We start from the raw sequence: 8,616 nt of genomic DNA, 5'->3' as shown, positions 1-8,616 counted from the left end.
CATGAGGGGCATGGATAGGATAAATAGACAAGGCAGTTTTCCACCTGGGGTGGGGGAGTCTAGACTAGAGGGCATAGGTTTTAGGGCGAGAGGGAAAGATATAAAAGGGACCCAAGGAGCAAATTTTTTTTATAGAGGGTGGTGAGTGTATGGAATGGGCTGTCAGAAGAAGTGGTGGAGGCTGGTACAATTAGAGCATTTAAAAGGCATCTGAATGTGAATAGGAATAGGAAGGGTTTAAGAGGGATATGGGCCAACTGCTGGCAAATGGAACTAGATTAGGTTAGGATTTCTGGACAGCATGGACAAGTTGGACTGAAGGGTCTGTTTCCATTCTGTTCATATCTTTTACTCCATGTCTATTTGATAAGGAAATGCATTAAGCTATGTCAAAATAAGAACAGTGTTGAAGAAAGTACTTGGTCGGGATACAGAATTGGCTAATGAAGAGAACAATTCCCCCTCCCACTCCACCAAGGATATGCAGGTCTTTGGACTCCTCCATCGTCAGACCACAGCAAACGACGATTGGAGGAAGAACGCCTCATCTTCCGGCTAGGAACCCTCCAACCACAAGGGATGAACTCGGATTTCACCAGTTTCCTCATTTCCCCTCCCCCCACCCTGTCTCAGTCAAATCCATCAAATTCAGCACCGCCTTCCTAACCTGCAATCTTCTTCCCGACCTCTCCGCCCCCACCCCAGTCTGACCCATCACCCTCACCTTGACCTCTTTCCACCTATCACATTTCCGACACCCCTCCGCCATGTCCCTCCTCCCTATCTTTTATCTTAGCCTGCTGGACCAACTTTCCTCATTCCTGAAGGGCTAATGCCCGAAACGTCGATTCTCCTGTTCCCTAGATGCTGCCTGACCTGCTGCGCTTTTCCAGCAACACATTTCCATCTCTGATCTCCAGCATCTGCAGACCTCACTTTCTCCCTAATGAAGAGAACAGTAGACAAAATGGGGTCTTTCCACATAGGAACTTATAAGTGGCGGTTTGCTACATGGAGCACTTGTTCCACAATTATTTACAGTATATACAATTGTTTAGATGACAAAGAAAAGTCAATTACTATTGCCAAGTTTGCAGATGATGAAAATCGATGGGAAGTTACATCGAGAGGATGACAGTCAGCAAGTGTCACTCCTTTTTCCTCAGATGTAAATCTGTAGAATGCTTTAGCAGAGCATGTTGTGGGTTTACAAGTATATTCTACGCTGTGACAGACAGATTTTTAGTCACTGAAGGAAATCAAAGGCAGGAACGCAGACCCAAGAATGATCAAATCAGCTATGATCCCTTTGAATGGCAAAATATATTCAATGGGCTGAATAGCCTACTTTTTGCTCCTATGTCTTAAGATCCAATTACAGTGAGGAAAAAAGGTAATTTTCACTGGGTAAAGAGTCAGCAATTACAGCATAAAGTTAAGGTAAAAACAATTACTGCAGAGGCTGGAAACCAGATTCTGGAGTAGAGTAGTGCTGGAAAGCACAGCCGTTCAGGCAGCATCTGAGCAGGAAAATCCGACATTTCGGGCAAAAGCCCTTCATCAGGAATACAGGCAGAGTGCCTGAAGGGTGGAGAGGTAAATGAGAGGAGGGTGGGGGTGGGGAGAAAATAGCATAGAGGAGGGCTTTTGCCCGAAACGTCGATTTTCCTTCTCCTCGGAAACTGAACTGCTGTGCTTTTCCAGCACTACTCTAATCCAGAATCTGGTTTCCAGCATCTGCAGTAATTGTTTTTACCTGGTTGATTTTAGCCCTACTACAAATCCTTTTGCAAGGATGCCTGCCTTGAAGAAGTTTTCCTCCTCTCTCTACAAGAATCTTGGGGAGTCCCTCTCTCCACTGCAACTCCCAGGTCATTTTCCAATCTATGCTACTTTCTCCCACCCCCACCCTCCTCTCATTTATCTCTCCACCCTTCAGGCACTCTGCCTCTATTCCTGATAAAGGGCTTTTGGCCGAAACATCGATTTTCCTGCTCCTCGGATGCTGCTGAACTGTTGTGCTTTTAAGGCACTACTCCAATCCAGTATCAAGTTAAAGACCAAGCTAAAGTAACTAATAATATTCCAGATACTTTTCTAAATGCTTTAAACCTAATTCGCCTCTTCAGAAAGAATGACAAAGAGTTCACGCCAGATGTTGAAAGAAGTAGCTAAATATTCAAAATATTAAAATTTAAATAATGAACCAAATGTTTCCTTCTTCATAGAATCAATACAAACATAAGCCAAATGGCTCTGTGTTGTAAAATCCAATGATTCAAAGTACTTTAAGCCAGTTCAATTGAGAAAGAGAAAGAGTTTCCACTTTTTTGTGAAACAATCTTTCTTCCATTTAATGTGCAAAATGGCTATTACTTGATTTTTCAAAGAAATTAGATTAGATTACTTCCAGTGTGGAAACAGGCCCTTCGGCCCAACAAGTCCACACCGACCCGCCGAAGCGAAACCCACCCATTCCCCTACATTTACCCCTTTACCTAACACTACGGGCAATTTAGCATGGCCAGTTCACCTGACCTGCACATCTTTGTGACTGTGGGAGGAAACTGGAGCACCCGGAGGAAACCCACAGACACGGGGAGAACGTGCAAACTCCACACAGTCAGTCGCCTGAGTCGGGAATTGAACCCGGGTCTCTGGCACTGTGAGGCAGCAGTGCTAACCACTGTGCCGCCCACAATGTCTTGTACTGCATGAATATTTCCACATCCCACATCAACTCTATTCTGGAAAACTCTCTCCCCACCTCAATCAAATTCAAGACATGCTCTGGGCCAATTTAACTTTCCCTATTGAGAACACACCTAAAACTGCCTGATAGAAGACTGCAGCTCTTGACCTAGGTATGAAATCTTTTCTTTTACCCATTAGAAAGCAACGACCTCTACATCCAGTATTAGTAAGCTTCCAAAAATGTCAGGCAGACAATGCAGAGACAGCTGTTCCTGCTGTATACCAAAGTCTACAGTGTTAAGCACAACCATATGCACGTTTTTGACTTTGGTCTCCATCAACACCACCTCATACTATCTCAAAGCTATCCAGGTCCCATCTCTTATTTGCCTCATTTGACACTTCAATGAGAAACTTTTTCTCTTCCTTTCAGAAGTTGAGTACTGAAGAAAACTCATACTGCACTAGATATACGAACTCCGTTTCTCTCGCCACAGATGCTATCAGACCGGAGTTTCTCTGGCACTTTGTTTAAAATTCCGAAAATATCTGTTTTGTATCTTATTTTATAATACTTGTATACAGAAGGTCCAGAAACTCCTACTCACAAAAAAGTAGAAAACATCATTTATATTCCCAGCATTCTGTCCATCAATTCCAACTTCCATCATGTCATTCATTGCCAGCCATACTCAATGAATTTAATGAGTTCCTCTAACACCACATGGCTTATTTTTTATCTGAAATCTCCAGTTTAGCATGCATTTAATCTTCTAAAACTCCATGAATACCACTACGCTAACTTTAGTCAGACACTCGTTTCCTTGGGAAAACAAATTCAGTTCGGCATGATTTACCCTTTACAGATCTTTGCTGACTGTTATCAATTCACTCATATTTTCTTTTAGAAGTTCGCTCTAAATTGCTTACCCACAGCAGAGATGACATTCACTGGTTTAGTCCCTGGTGTAGGTTTTCACTTTTCCAAAACTGTGCACAACATTTGCTACATTCCACTTGGCAAACTTGCTGAAAACAAAATATGCTCTTACATGTTTTCCATTTTGAACTCATCAGGCAATAAGATCATACATTCTTGGTATATCCTGATGAGCGCAAGATGAAAAGTTTTGACATCACATCCTTTTTCTTAGCTATTCCTAAAGTTCTATGTACAGAGTCAAAGTTTTGACTTCAAAACATTTAAGAATACTTCAATATTCTTGAATTGATTCCACTTATGCCTGATGACTTTTCTTTGATTTCCATCAAAATCATTTAATAGTGTTCTTTTAAATATTTAAAAGTTCCATACCTTCATCCATATGTCCATTTGCAATTCTGCTTTCATTTACTTGTGAAAGTTTATGCAAAATACTGATTAACCTCCAATCAAATACAAAGTGCAAATTATGAGAGCAAATCTAGATTTAATTAGAAAAATAAAAAGTTTAAAGCAAGCATTGGGTTTCAGAAACAGAAACCTGCTATTCTCCAATTCTGTGGAATAGTGGGAGCTTTCAATACTGATTTGATGTCAGAATAAAGAGATGTCTCCCAGCTTCTTAAATTAGCCAGTAAAATACAAGTCTGAAATTAGTGAACTCAGCTTTGGACTTGGCAAAGTTGGTATAATTAAAAGATTACTTAATTGAGCTTCAAAATAAATGTCTCAAGTCTCTGATAATAGCATAACAGTAATATGATATAGAATGAGTCTTTCACACAATCTGTGTCATAACACTAGAAATAGTTTGCCAAAAAAACGTCATTCTTCAAAAATAAGTCTATCAAAGGACAAGGCTAAAACAAAGGCATAACAGCACACCTCCAACTTGTCAAATTCTATTGATCTGAAAATGCAAATAAAATCCAAAAATAGTAAATAAATTAATGATATGTAAAGTGAAGCTTTCAGAAAACTAGATGTTTTAACTCATGGAAGAAAATTTGCTCCAGCAAGTACATAAAGTACCATACGTACTATACCCACAGAAAAGAATAGATTATTGATATAAAGTTTTGTAGAAAGTGTCAGAACTGTATAACAACATATAAGCTGATTTGCAATCTATTATCAGAAATTTCAAGAACACAAAATCGGCAGTTATAAAGGAAATATAATTAATCTTAATGACAAACCAAAACTTGGATCGTAACACCATTTGTAAGTTTCATTTTTAAAAAGGAGTACGTAATGAGATTGCACTTTAATCCAAATGCATCTGAAATCTAATACATGCAGTTCCGAATCACAAATGTGAAAAAAAAATATTGCACGTATGATACCGACAATTCACCGTTATTTCGTTTTCACTGTTTCTTTTAAAATTCTACTTGTTAAAAAAAAAATACACTAACAGCTATCAACACACAAGCCTGTACAGGTAATACACAGAGGCCTACAATGACCTTTCTCCAAGCCCCTTGTTTAGATTACTTTTCAGTTAAGGGCACTGATGTCATTTTCAACGGTACGAAAAGAACAGCGTATTTATAATCAAACTAATTAAAATAAAAATATATGTGGAAAAAAATGTTTAACAGGATTCCTTAAGTGCAAATTCAGTCTCTAGTAAATTCAATGTAGAATCTGGGTTTACGTATGAAAACATTGATAGTACATAAATATATTAAGTACACAAATGTAGCTCGGGCCTAAGCCTTTTTACAAGCCCCGATTTGTGGTGGAATGGAGGCGGTGAAGGGAGAAAAGGGTGGAGGAGTGGGGAGATGGAGGAGGGCCAGAAGCGGATGGGGGACAAGTACATTCACGGTGACCCTCCCAGATATTTAAACCTGGCTACTTACTCCTCTTTTTTTCCTGCCTCGACCCGTAAGTTCCCGGTTTCAGAATTATACGTGAGGGCAATTTTTAATTTTTTTAAAAAAGTATTTTTTTCTCAGAATACGATTTTATACTATCTTGCTCCTCATCAGTGCCTGCAGCTGACAGCGGCGGACAATTTCAGACATTTTTGTGACGTCTCAGGCGGACATCAAGAATTATCCTTTTCAAAAAAAACAAGAAATAAGTGCGAGCCGAAAAAACGAAACAGACGCCACGACCGCTCACTTCACCAAGATGAGCGGGCGGGCGCAGCCACCAAACTTGTGATAGGGTTTTGCGTGTGTGTTTTTTCACTCCGCCCGCTTCAAATCCGGAAACTTCGGTCCTGAATTTTTCACCGGCCTAACTTTGTCCTCAAACATATAATTTATTTTAATTCAAAGCCCGCCTTCTATTCGCATCATTCATTGATCATTGGTCAGAACGCAGCAATCTCCCTTATCGATTGGATGAGACGGTACGTCAATCGTTTGTGTCGTCACGGAGTTTGTTCCCTCCTCCTCCCAACCCCCATCCTGTCCATGGAGCAGCTTGTGCTCAGATGTTGCGGGGATGAAATCACCAGCAGCCAATGGGAGGCGAAGATTCAAGTTGACCGCCACCATCTCTCTTGTATGGACACTGCTCCTCGTCTGCTCAAAAATCAATGTTTCTGCACGTTAACAGAATACGCGTCATTTATTCTTGGAGGCAAGGCACATCTCAGACATTTGATCGCGTTTACGTATTTCCCCCTTCTTCCTGACTCTCGTTTTGTGTCAGAAGATTTCTGGTGACCACATGCGTGACGTGCTGAGATTCTATTTTAGGCTTTGCTGAACCAACCAAAGGAGACAGCAGAGATGAGCTCTGTGAACGTGAGAGTGTGTTCAACAAAAGTGGCTCTGCTAACCACTTCCCAAATAGCAATGTATTGCTCGAATTGTTTTTATCGGTGGCAAGTGATACTATCCGTTTAGTTACTTTGATTTATCAACACCAGAACAACTACATTAAAATCATTGATTACTAACGATCGCGACACATAATGTAGAAGCAGATCATGTAATTCAACGCCATTTTCTGTAGTCCCATATGCCTTGGTGATATTTTGCATCTATAAATTTATTAATTTCTAACTTCAACAAACTCAGTGACAATAAACAAAATTCTCCAGATGCTGGAAACCTGAAACAAATGCAGAAAATGCTGAAGAATATGTTATGACTCATTCAAAAGAAGTCATTCCTACCCTCTGTTTTCTTTCGTTTAAACAATCCCCAATGCATGCCAATATATTCTTGTTCATCCGATGTACTAAACTTTTGTTCAATCATCTGCTGCGTGGAACTTTATTAAAAGCTTTTAGAAATTTACCACAATGACTGGTTCCCCCTTACCATTACTGAGAATAATGGGGCAGACCATAGGACATAGGTGCTGAATTAGACCATTCAATTTCCCATTGATTTGCACTGTGACACAGTTGTTAGCACTGCTGGCTGACAGCACCAGGGACCTGAGTTTGAACATTCTCCACGTGCCTGCATGGGTTTCCACTGAGTGCTCTAGTTTCCTCCTACAGTACAAAGTTAGTTGGATTGGCCATGCCAAATTGTGCCATTGTGTCCAAGGATGTGCACATTAGGTGGATGCCATGATAAATGTGGGGTTATGGGGATCAGGATGGAATGCTTTTTGGAGGATCCGTGCAGACTTGATGGGCTGAGTGGCTACTTTCTACACTGTACAGATTCTCTGAGTCTTATCTGCCTTTCACTTCAATCATGACTGATCTGATAACCCTCAGTTCCACTTTCTTGTTGAGACTCCATGACCCTTGATTCCTTACACATTAAGAAATCATCTATCTCAGCCTTGAATATTCTAAACCACACAGCCTCAATGGCACTCCTGAGTAGATGTATTGATAAGGTGCCACATAAAGGGCTTATTGCACAAGCCAGGGACTCTCAGTATGAGAGTTAATGCAGACTACTATTTTAATGGTGAAACTCCAAAAACGGAAAGGAATTTAGCTATTTTTGTACATAAAACACAAAATTAGGTTGTGGTGCAGCAAGTAATCAAAAACGCAGATGATACTTTTGCCTAAGTTGGTGGGGATTTGGAGTTTAAAAGTAGGAAAGTCTTGTTACAACTACACCAGGTGTTGGTGATACAGCAACAGGAATACAGTGTACATTTTTGGTCTTGTATTCAAGAAAGAACGTACTGGCATTGGGGGCAGTTCAAATGAGATTCACTAGACTGATTCCTGGACTGAAGAGTTGACTTGTCAAAAATGACTAAGCTGGTCAGGCTTTTATTCATTAAAGCTTTAAAGAATGAGAAGTGATCTTATTGAAACATACCAGATTCTAAGAGGGCTTGACAAGGAAAGTGTTGAGAAGGCATTTCCACGACTGGGGGATTCTCAAAATAAGACTCTCAATTAAAACCGGGAGGTGAAGGAACTCAAAGTATTTAAAGAGGACGTCAATAGATTTTTAAAATTCATTTATAGGATGTGGATGCCCTTGATTGGCCAGCATTTATTGCCCATCCTTGGTTGCCCTTGAGAAGGTGGTGGTGAGCTGCTTTCTTGAACTGCTGCGTCTATCTGCTGTGGGTTGACCTATAATTTTCTTAGGGAGGGAATTCCAAGGTTTTGACCCAGCAACAGTAAAGGAACAGTGATATATTTTCAAGTCAGGATATCGAGTGGCTTGGAGGGGAACTTGAAGGTGGTGGTGTTGCCACATATCTTGTGCTTCGAGATGGAAGTGGTTGTGGGTTTGGATTGGTTTGGATTTATACTTTTGAAATATAGGGTTGTTGAGAGCTATGGTGAGTTGGCATGAAAGAGGAGTTGAAGCCTGGGGCATATCAGTTATTATTTTGTTGAATGTCAAAATGGTCAATGAGAATGGTTGGACCAAAGGGTTTGTTCCATGTTGTATGACTCTATGACAGGGCAAGTTTGAGGGACCAAATGACCTACTCCTGCTCCTATTATGTTTTTAGAAGCAAAATCTAGATAATACCTGTCTGATAACACAGAGGATGTCTTTTTATCCAAAAATACATTT

The 8,616-nt window shown here is 40.3% G+C and overlaps 1 protein-coding gene across 4 annotated transcripts in view; it reads right to left on the bottom strand.

Annotated features, from left to right (window-relative positions):
* The window catches only part of ppm1ba (protein phosphatase, Mg2+/Mn2+ dependent, 1Ba), a 229,672-nt gene that overhangs the window by 199,159 nt on the left and 21,897 nt on the right, over positions 1 to 8,616 (bottom strand). The window contains exon 1 of one of the 4 annotated variants that reach the window (XM_087991267.1): positions 5,506 to 5,877. The exons of 1 other annotated variant lie outside the window; for it this stretch is intronic. The gene's annotated coding sequence lies outside the window, so the exon portion shown is untranslated. Of the gene's footprint in view, positions 1 to 5,505; positions 5,878 to 8,616 lie in introns of those variants that run through there. 2 more of the 4 variants (XM_087991266.1, XM_087991271.1) reach the window with 2 other exon arrangements.

This window comes from Chiloscyllium plagiosum, unplaced genomic scaffold (assembly GCF_037043375.1).
Source record: "Chiloscyllium plagiosum isolate Xiang-an unplaced genomic scaffold, Cpla_swu_hap1 HiC_scaffold_10, whole genome shotgun sequence".
Lineage (NCBI taxonomy): Eukaryota > Metazoa > Chordata > Chondrichthyes > Orectolobiformes > Hemiscylliidae > Chiloscyllium > Chiloscyllium plagiosum.
The sequence above is the reverse complement of the archived record's forward strand: the minus strand, read 5'-3'. Positions and strand labels throughout refer to the sequence as shown.